Below are 8,706 nucleotides of genomic sequence, written 5' to 3'. Positions count from 1 at the left end.
TTATGTGGTGACCAGTGAGAGCCAGAGTGACTCAACAATAAGGATAAGCACGACCAACTAAAATAAAACTGCTATATATTAAATTATTATTGAATGTTGTTTGATTTAAAGGGATCGTTGTGGTTTAAAGTAAAAAATGCTGTACATGCTGCAATGTGACCACACGAGGCAGCAGCTGACCAGCAGCTATTTAGCCATTTAACTAAAGACTTGAGTAATAAGATTTATGCCACTTTGAGTCCATGATATTTTTTAGACCATGTTCACGTCTTTATCTCACTGTTAGACAGATTTTACCAACAGAAAACTGAAGTTTGTAAACCACTCACTCTCCCACACCAAACCCCTTAGAGAAAAGCAGTGATTTTAGCTCACAGAGACACAGCAGCTGCTGGTCTACTGCTGCCTCATGTGGTCACTTTGTGTCACTGAGATAAACCTGAACAAAGGATTTCAAACACTGAAGTGACAAAATAAGACATTTGAACTTACTGAGGAAAGGTCATCTGCAGTCATAACATTTATTTTATTAATCATAATCTGAATTAGGGGGCTCAGAATGGAGCTTTGAGGAACTCCACATTTGATTTGTCTGCTCAAATATGAAGTTACCTCCTGATGCTGTGTTCACATCCAACACGATTTATTAACTTCGGGGAAAACCAAAATGGATTTCAATGCCGAATAATACAAAATCAGACATTTGAACTGAAGTGATGGAGGCAATAGTGGATCAACAACTCCTGTCTGCTGTGATCACTGATAAATCACTGATTTTCTCTATGGGGTTTGGTGTGGGAGAGCGAGGGGTTTACAAACTTCAGTGACTTTCACTGATGTGAAAGTCACTGCAAAGGTAAAAACATGGCTGCCTGTTGTGCTTGAGCTCTAGACTCACACACACAGTGACATTTGTAACAAATGTAAACTCTCTCCCTTTTACAGAATAAGAGGAGGAATATTCTAATCAGTATTTTTGCCGTAGGGGTCTTTTGTCATAATTGTTGAGGTTGCTTTGTGTGTTTTGTTCTTTCCTTCAGGTTCTGGCTTAATGAGTAAATTATCTATCAGGAGTGAATTTTAGTGAAAATTTGAACAAGCGGGCAAAATGTAATCACTTCTGTCTCAGTGTTGGTAAAGATAATTTATATGTTCTTTCTTTTTAAGGCCACGACATAACAGCGATAACTGGGAAGACGTGTAAAATAATAAATTCATTAACAGGTGAGGTCTTTTAATATTTTTTTTCTCACCTCAGCAGGTGAAAAACTGAGCGGAATCAGTCAGAGGAAAAATAAATGAGCAAAAATAATGCATGACAGACAGAGCGGCTGCAGCAAAGATGAGTAGAGAATAAATATTTATGTCTTGTGATGTTTCTGCACGACAGATTCTGAAGCATATTTGAATGCAGCATTGCGACTCGGCCGCGGGAAACGTGCTGCTCACAGCTAATGAAGCACACGGATTTGGAGAAGATGGAAAGAAAGAAAAGAAAAGGGATGGAAGTGTGGACAGATCAAAGGTGTGTGAAAGAGGGAGTACACTGTAACAGGGCTGTAACTAACGATTACTTTCATCATCCATTATTTTCTCAATTAATCAACAATTTGTTGAAATTCATAATTTTTAATGATTTCTTTGTTTTATGGAGCAAAGAAACCAGAAAATGTTCACGTTTAAGAAGCTGAAAACAACAGTCACTTAATAATGAAAAAAGACGTGGCCCTAGAAAAGGAACAAAGCAAACACTGACAGACAGGAAGTGACATCACAGCGACAGTGAATAGAAACAGTGAGGAAAAAAAAAGATGCGGAGAGATTTTTAGTTTGTGGAGTGAAAGGCATGAAATGAACAAACCCAGTGTGTCCCACTGGATCGTGTCCTGCAGGAACGTGAGCGGCCCGGGTCAGCAGAGGAGTGGGCGGAGCCAGCAGGGATGGATGCAGGCGAGGTCGGAGAAGAGGCGACGGACAGACAAGGCCCATTAACTCAGCAAGAGCAGCTGACCAGAGAAAAGGCATGTTTTAATTGCTGATGTGTAAAAATTTAATTGATGTCAAATTGGTGCAAGGTGATTGTGTCCAACCCTGGATTTTACACTGTGGGACATCTGGAGAAAACAGCAGCACAATGTCCTCAACTGTCGGATAAAACACGGAAAAAAAACAAAGACAGAACCAAGAATTAATGAAAACAGTTCACATGGGACTGTTTTATTTAAGGGATTTCCCAATAATTGCTGCCATCGGCCGGAATCTGCTGCGTCTTTCACTTTCACCAAAGTCATAGAGAAAATAAGTGATTTTAGCTCGTGGGGACACAGGAGCTGCTGGTCTATTGCTGCCTCGTGTGGTCACTTTGTGTCACTGAGGTCAATCTGAACAAAGGATTTCAAATGCAGAATAATACAAAATAAGACATTTGAATTTAGTGATAGAGGCAGCAGTGGATCAACAACTCCTGTGTGCTGTGATGTTAAAATCACTGATTTTCTCTATGGGGTTTGGTGTGGGAGAGTGAGTGGTTTCATAAAGATATTGTAGAGTTAGATATCGTAGATTTTATGATGCAAGTCTTTTGTTAATTGGTTAAAATCAGGGTTTTTTTTTCTTCTGGCAGCCATGTTTTCCCTGGGAGTGAACAAGGTTGTCTTAACGCTGTTTCATGTTGCAGGGGATCAATAGGGGGCGCTACCATCTCAATCAGCTTTGACTATGTGTCAGTGCCTCATATTACAACCACATTTTTTATTTATTTTTTGATATATCTCTTTAAGTCTGAAGCTCAGCTAACATGTTTGAAGTAATAATAAAACAATGGAATATGGTTTTATGTTACGCTCATGGGGCACAACATTGATTTCTCTGAGCTATACTTACTCAGCCGCATCCACAAAGAGATGATGTAGTGACATTTATACAGTGTACTCATGAGGCTCACACACATACACATGCACACAGTCTGAATGTGTTTATTCAGAGCAATCGCTGGAAGAAATGTGCTTTTTCTTCTCAATCTAGAAATAAACATGATGTGATAAAAATGATAACACGACCCTCAAACAGCGTTGACTTGTGGTTTGTAAGAGCTCGGAGAAATGCCGCGCCTCTGTCTGTGAGAGGCACGTGTGATTGTGCTGCCGCAGCAGGAGACTGTGGGAGTGACGGGAATCTGCTGCAGCCACAGGTGATGGAGACCAGAGAATTTCAATGAGTGCGAGTAAGACAACGTCACCTTCCACTAGGGCTGCCACAAACGATTATTTCGATAACCGACTCGTCCCCGATTATTTTTGCGATTAGTCGACTAATTGGATCATACGTAAAATTGCAGCTTATCGCACCAGCATGCAGCTGCACATATATAACCATCATTAGTTTCCAGCTTGAAGTGGAAAAGGTATGTGCTAACTAAATATAAAGACCATTAAGAAGATAGTTCATTCAAATTTTAATGAACTTTGCAGCTTGTAGCAGCATTTCTGACATTTTTTAATGTGATGAAAAATAAAATGAAGGCACTTTAGCATTATTAGCTGTAAATGTTTAGTGCATTGTAAATAGAACCAAAAACTAAGCACTATGAATATATATTATAAAACATTAGCATTCAACGATCACATTTTCTATTCAAACATGACATCGCTATTATAACGTTACAGCAAAAACGTGTGCTAAGGCTAATAAAATCATCATCATTAATGTTAATGTTTACAGCTATAAGTAAGTAGCTCACTGTTGATGTTAATTTTACCAGCTAACCAGCTTACCGAGACGACTGTCCCTCTATGTCAGAAATTAAATCAGTGACATGTGCTTCCTTTTCAGATGCTCGTGCATCACCGTCGTACTGCCATGGAAGGAAAGTTCTGTCTTGCAGATTTTGCATTGCACATTCTTCTCTTTTATTTTGGTGAAATGTTCCAAAACTTTCGAGCGCCATTGTCGGCTAGCCATGACTGTTTGGGCATAACTTTTCTGGTGACATCATGGCTGATCCCGATTACCACTACTGCGTAAGTGTGTCAAGGACAGAAAGGCAGACAAGACAGTGGAAGGTGCAGCGGCAGTTTTGAGAGAAAAACAAGCTTCGAAAAATAAACGATTACATTGATTATTAAATTCGTAGCCGACAAATTTGAATGTCAACATAATCGTGACAAGTCAATTAATCTTGGCAGCCCTACCTTCAACCAACCAACCTATCATTAACCACTAGAATAACCAACTAAATAATCAATAACCAAGGTGTCAACAAACTATCAGCAATCGCCCAAACAACTAATCAACAGCCCATCAGTGAAAGCCTGGCTGCCATTGTGGACACAAGGTAAAAGTAATGTAAACCACTCACTCTCCCACACCAAAGTCCATAGAGAAAATCAGTGATTTTAGCTGGCGGTGACACAGGAGCTGCTGATCTACTGCTGCCTCGTGTGGTCACTTTGTGTCACTGAGGTCAATCAGTGGATCAACAACTCCTGTGTGCTGTGATGTTAAAATCACTGATTTTCTCTATGAGGTTTGGTGTGGGAGAGTGAGTGGTATACAAACCTCTTTTCGTTCAGTGGCTGAAATCTGTTATTTTGTGTCCAGTGGTGGCCATGTTTTTGTGTGTCAGTCTGGTTGTGACACAGGCAGCACACCAGGGGGCGCTCTCACACACACACAACCACACCAGCACCATGCCTTGAACTGCAGGTGGGCCAAACACACAGCATGTTGACAGGCTGTGTCTCAGCAGCACGCTGATGACATCTGAACTGTTTGTCACGTCTTTTATTCCTGGACACACTCCCACACGCGCACACACACACACACACACAGTGAGGACACTCAGAGGGCAGAGCTGCTCACACCCAAGTCATGTAGCTTTGACTGCCTGACACACACACACACACACACACACACACACACACACACACACACACAGACCCCGCTGTCTCCCAGGTCTGCATTCCCATCTCCATGACTGTGTGTGTGTCTGGCTGACCTTGGATCAGTGAGAGGACGGATCAGAGACAGACGACAGACCAGGAAGGAGGAGCAGCCATTCATCTTCACGTCCACACACCGGTCTGGACAAACAAGCCCCGGGAAACAAAGGTATCAAAGGCCTGAGTGGCTCGATCCGTCACATCATCTGAGCTCACACACACACACACACACACACACAGCAACATGGGATTCACTGCATTTTCCATGACATTAATTTCTGGCAGTGTGCTGCACTTTGTGCTCTCACACTTCTCAGTTAACCGGGGTTGTGTGAGGGACTGACACATACACACTGAGCTATTAGTGCCCCCTGCTGGTAAGAGCCAGCATGAGACATTGAACCCCTTGCTGTGAGCGGAGGACAGGAGGTAAAACAAGATTTCTACGATATCTACGCCACATATTCAAGTCTTTATGTCACTGTTTGACAGACTTTTCCAACAGGAAACTGAAGTTTGTAAACCACTCACTCTCCCACACCAAAGTCCAGAGAGAAAATCAGTGGTTGCTGATCCACTGCTGCCTCCATCACTAAGTTCAAATGTCTTATTTTGTCGCTTCGGCTTTCGAAATCCCTCGTTCATATTTACTTGTCTGAATAACGTTTCCAAACCGGTGAAAGTATGGGGGCGCCACCAGGGGGCGGTGTAATGATCACAGATCTCCAGTCTCAGTTGCTGTGGATTTAAAGTGACTAAAGTGAACAGACTTAAAACCAGCACTGGTGTCGTCTCATTTTCCTGCCAACATGGCGGCGTAAACAAACTGAGTCATGTGATGTCCGGAGCTGGAATCTGAGACGTGGTGAATCTTTTAAACAATAATAATAATAAGTATGTCACAGTAGTAAATGCATCATCTAACCAGTTCTTTTTTTTTAAATATAATCCATGTATGAATCATAAAGAAGAGAGAGAATTACGGCTGTGAGCCTCTTGGCTCTGTCACGCTCTCGCTGCTCCTGGTGTAATATCTCTTTATTCTTCGCCTTCTCCCTTAAAACATAAATCCACTCCAGATGAGCGTGAGCCGCAGAACAAGTCCACCACTCCACCGCCGCCGCCGTCTCACAGATTAAAGCAGAGTGATCCAAACACTTTCCCTGACACTGCACTGATTTACAAACTGATTACCATCTAAGAAGAGATTAAAGAAAAATACTGCTGTGGGTTTGAAGAGGTGTCATTTTTAGTGCAAAAAGAAAAGAAGAGGCTGGTTTATAGATATAGATATATAATGTGTTGTTTTTATTTCTGCTGTAACACAAATATTTCACTATTTGGATCAATAATCGATCTGTTTTTAACTGGTGAAAAAAAGTTTCTTTATCAGTAAAAATCGTTAGAGCTGCAACACTGAGTTATTTTCATCATCGATTCATTTCTCCTTTATTTTCTCCATCAATACATTGATAAAAAGTCCTTTTGGTCCAGGAAATGTTCTAAAATGGATGAGTTTGTCAAACTCTGGAAATGATGATGTTCTCAAACGTCTTTGTTTTTGTCCACAAACTTAAAATGAGTCAGTTTTTACAGATTTCTTTGTTTCATGGAGCAAAGAAATCAGGAAATATTCACATTTAAGAAGCTGAAAAATCACAGTGACTTGTTTTAAAAAAAAATTTTTAAACTACTCAAACCAATGAATCAAGTCTGCTCCTCTTCCGCTCAGTCATGCAGCAGCGAGCACACACACCTTTTTTTTAGGTGAAGTCTCCGCCCACCGGTCTCCCCCTCCAGCTGTGTCCCACTGTCACCGCATGGACGTGAGGACGGATGTTTGGGGGACAAACCTCAGGTTTTCTGATTTATGCTGTGGAGAATCAGTGAAGAGCTGAGTCAGCAGGAGAGAGAGAGAGAGTCTCATGAATAAGTGATTTCACCTGATTTCAACCACAATCCTGAATCCTCTCCTGGTCCAGGTCTGACACTCACTTACACTCACGGGCTGAGATCACGCATCAGTGCACGTTCATGTAAACCTTTAATACTTTAGAAGACTTTACGTAATCTGTCCTCGGCCTTTAAAGGTCTCTCTCTCTTATTCTCCTCATTCATTCATTCATTCATTCACATCCATCACCACGACGACTCGCTGGCCTGAAACAAGCCTGTCCTGGTGTAATGGATGACTGAGATTAGCCGCCTCTGTATATGCATATGTATATATATATATATATATATATATATATATATATATATATATATATACGTGTATATATACACTACAGCGAGGGCAAATATTAGCAGGAAGTCCCAGAGGACAGGTTTTCTGCTGACGTCGTCACATCTGCAGGCAAACGCCTTCCTGTTCTTCTCCAGTGACCAAATCACTTCCTGCAGGACTTTAAGAAACGGAGCTTAGAGTTAAACTTTTGATCGATCTGAGTGTTTCCTCCTCAGTTACTGCTGCTGCTGCTGGAGAAGAAGGATTATTCCATATTTCCACTCCTTATTCTTCCTCATATTTTCCCAGCCCACTGTTGTTTCAGCAGTTTTAAGCTCATAAAATCTACGTCAGTTAGAGTCTACGACATCTACGTCACATGTTCATGTCTTTATCTCACTGTTGGACAGACTTTAACAACAGGAAACTGACGTTTGTAAACCACTCACTCTCCCACACCAAACCTCATAGAGAAAATCAGTGATTTTACCATCACAGCACACAGGAGTTGTTGATCCACTGTTGCCTCCATCACTAAGTTCAAATGTCTCATTTTGTTAAATTCGGCATTTGAAATCCATCATTCAACATTATACAAATGACTCAAAGTGACCACACGAGGCAGCAGTAGATCAGCATTTCCTGTGTCGCTGTGAGCTAAAATCACTGATTTTCTATATGGGGTTTGGTGTTGGAAAAGTCTGTCTAACATGTTCTTAAAGACATCGTAGACTTAAACTGACGTAGATCTTATGAACTTAGAGTGAGTCTCAGGCTGTGTCTGTACCTCATGTGACCTTAATTCCAAAAAAAACAAGAACTATTCCTTTAATAATCCAGTCCTGCTACTGACTGAGTGTTAGTGTAGAGCAGCTCTCCTCTGTTAATGAAAACTAACGAGTGCAGGTGCTGTGGGCTGGTGGGTGGAGCAGTGGTAGGTGTGAGGGAGGGGCCAGACGGCGTGTGTGTGTTGGCGGTTCACCTTCATTAGCGCCTTCATCCATTCTTCTTAACAGCAGCCGCCGCCGTATCGACTCACGCGCTGACACTCGGCGAGCAGACGCTGATCTAAATGCAAATGGTGTTTCAGCGAAGGAGAGAGAGAGAGAGAGAGAGAGAGGTAAGACTGTTCTACACAAACACATTTATATGAATAAATGAAAATTCTCACAAACCCTGGAACGCTTATACATTTTTACGTTTAAACTCTAAATGTTGATTCATGTGCGTTGCCCCTTTAAAATAAACTGAATTTAAAAAACAACTTCTAAGTTAAAGCTGGAAGCTGCAGTGTGCGGGAGCTGCCAGCAGGTGGCGCCGTGCCCTTGACTTAGTTTTCACGAGCCGATGTTTTCCGGGCCGCGCCTCTAACGATCGGGTGTGAGGCTAACTCATATTTTTCTCTTTTATATTCCAGATGGGCGGAGCCAGAGGAGCAGGTGCACAGGTAATCAGATTAAAACCTTAATAAACAGAATATACGTTTGTTTTCACATGAGAAAAGTGTTTCAAATGTTTAGTTCATGTTATGTTATGTAT

At 41.5% G+C, this 8,706-nt stretch overlaps 1 long non-coding RNA gene across 1 annotated transcript; it reads left to right on the top strand.

Moving 5' to 3' along the window:
* Positions 1-457: 457 nt before the first annotated feature.
* On the top strand, positions 458-3,051 carry LOC131471703 (uncharacterized). Its single transcript, XR_009242018.1, has 3 exons — positions 458-1,224; positions 1,391-1,525; positions 1,893-3,051. It is a non-coding gene; the product is annotated as an uncharacterized LOC131471703 (long non-coding RNA).
* Positions 3,052-8,706: the final 5,655 nt, after the last annotated feature.

The sequence above is a fragment of the Solea solea genome, chromosome 13, assembly GCF_958295425.1.
Source record: "Solea solea chromosome 13, fSolSol10.1, whole genome shotgun sequence".
In the NCBI taxonomy this organism is placed as follows: Eukaryota; Metazoa; Chordata; class Actinopteri; order Pleuronectiformes; family Soleidae; genus Solea; species Solea solea.
The sequence above is the reverse complement of the archived record's forward strand: the minus strand, read 5'-3'. Positions and strand labels throughout refer to the sequence as shown.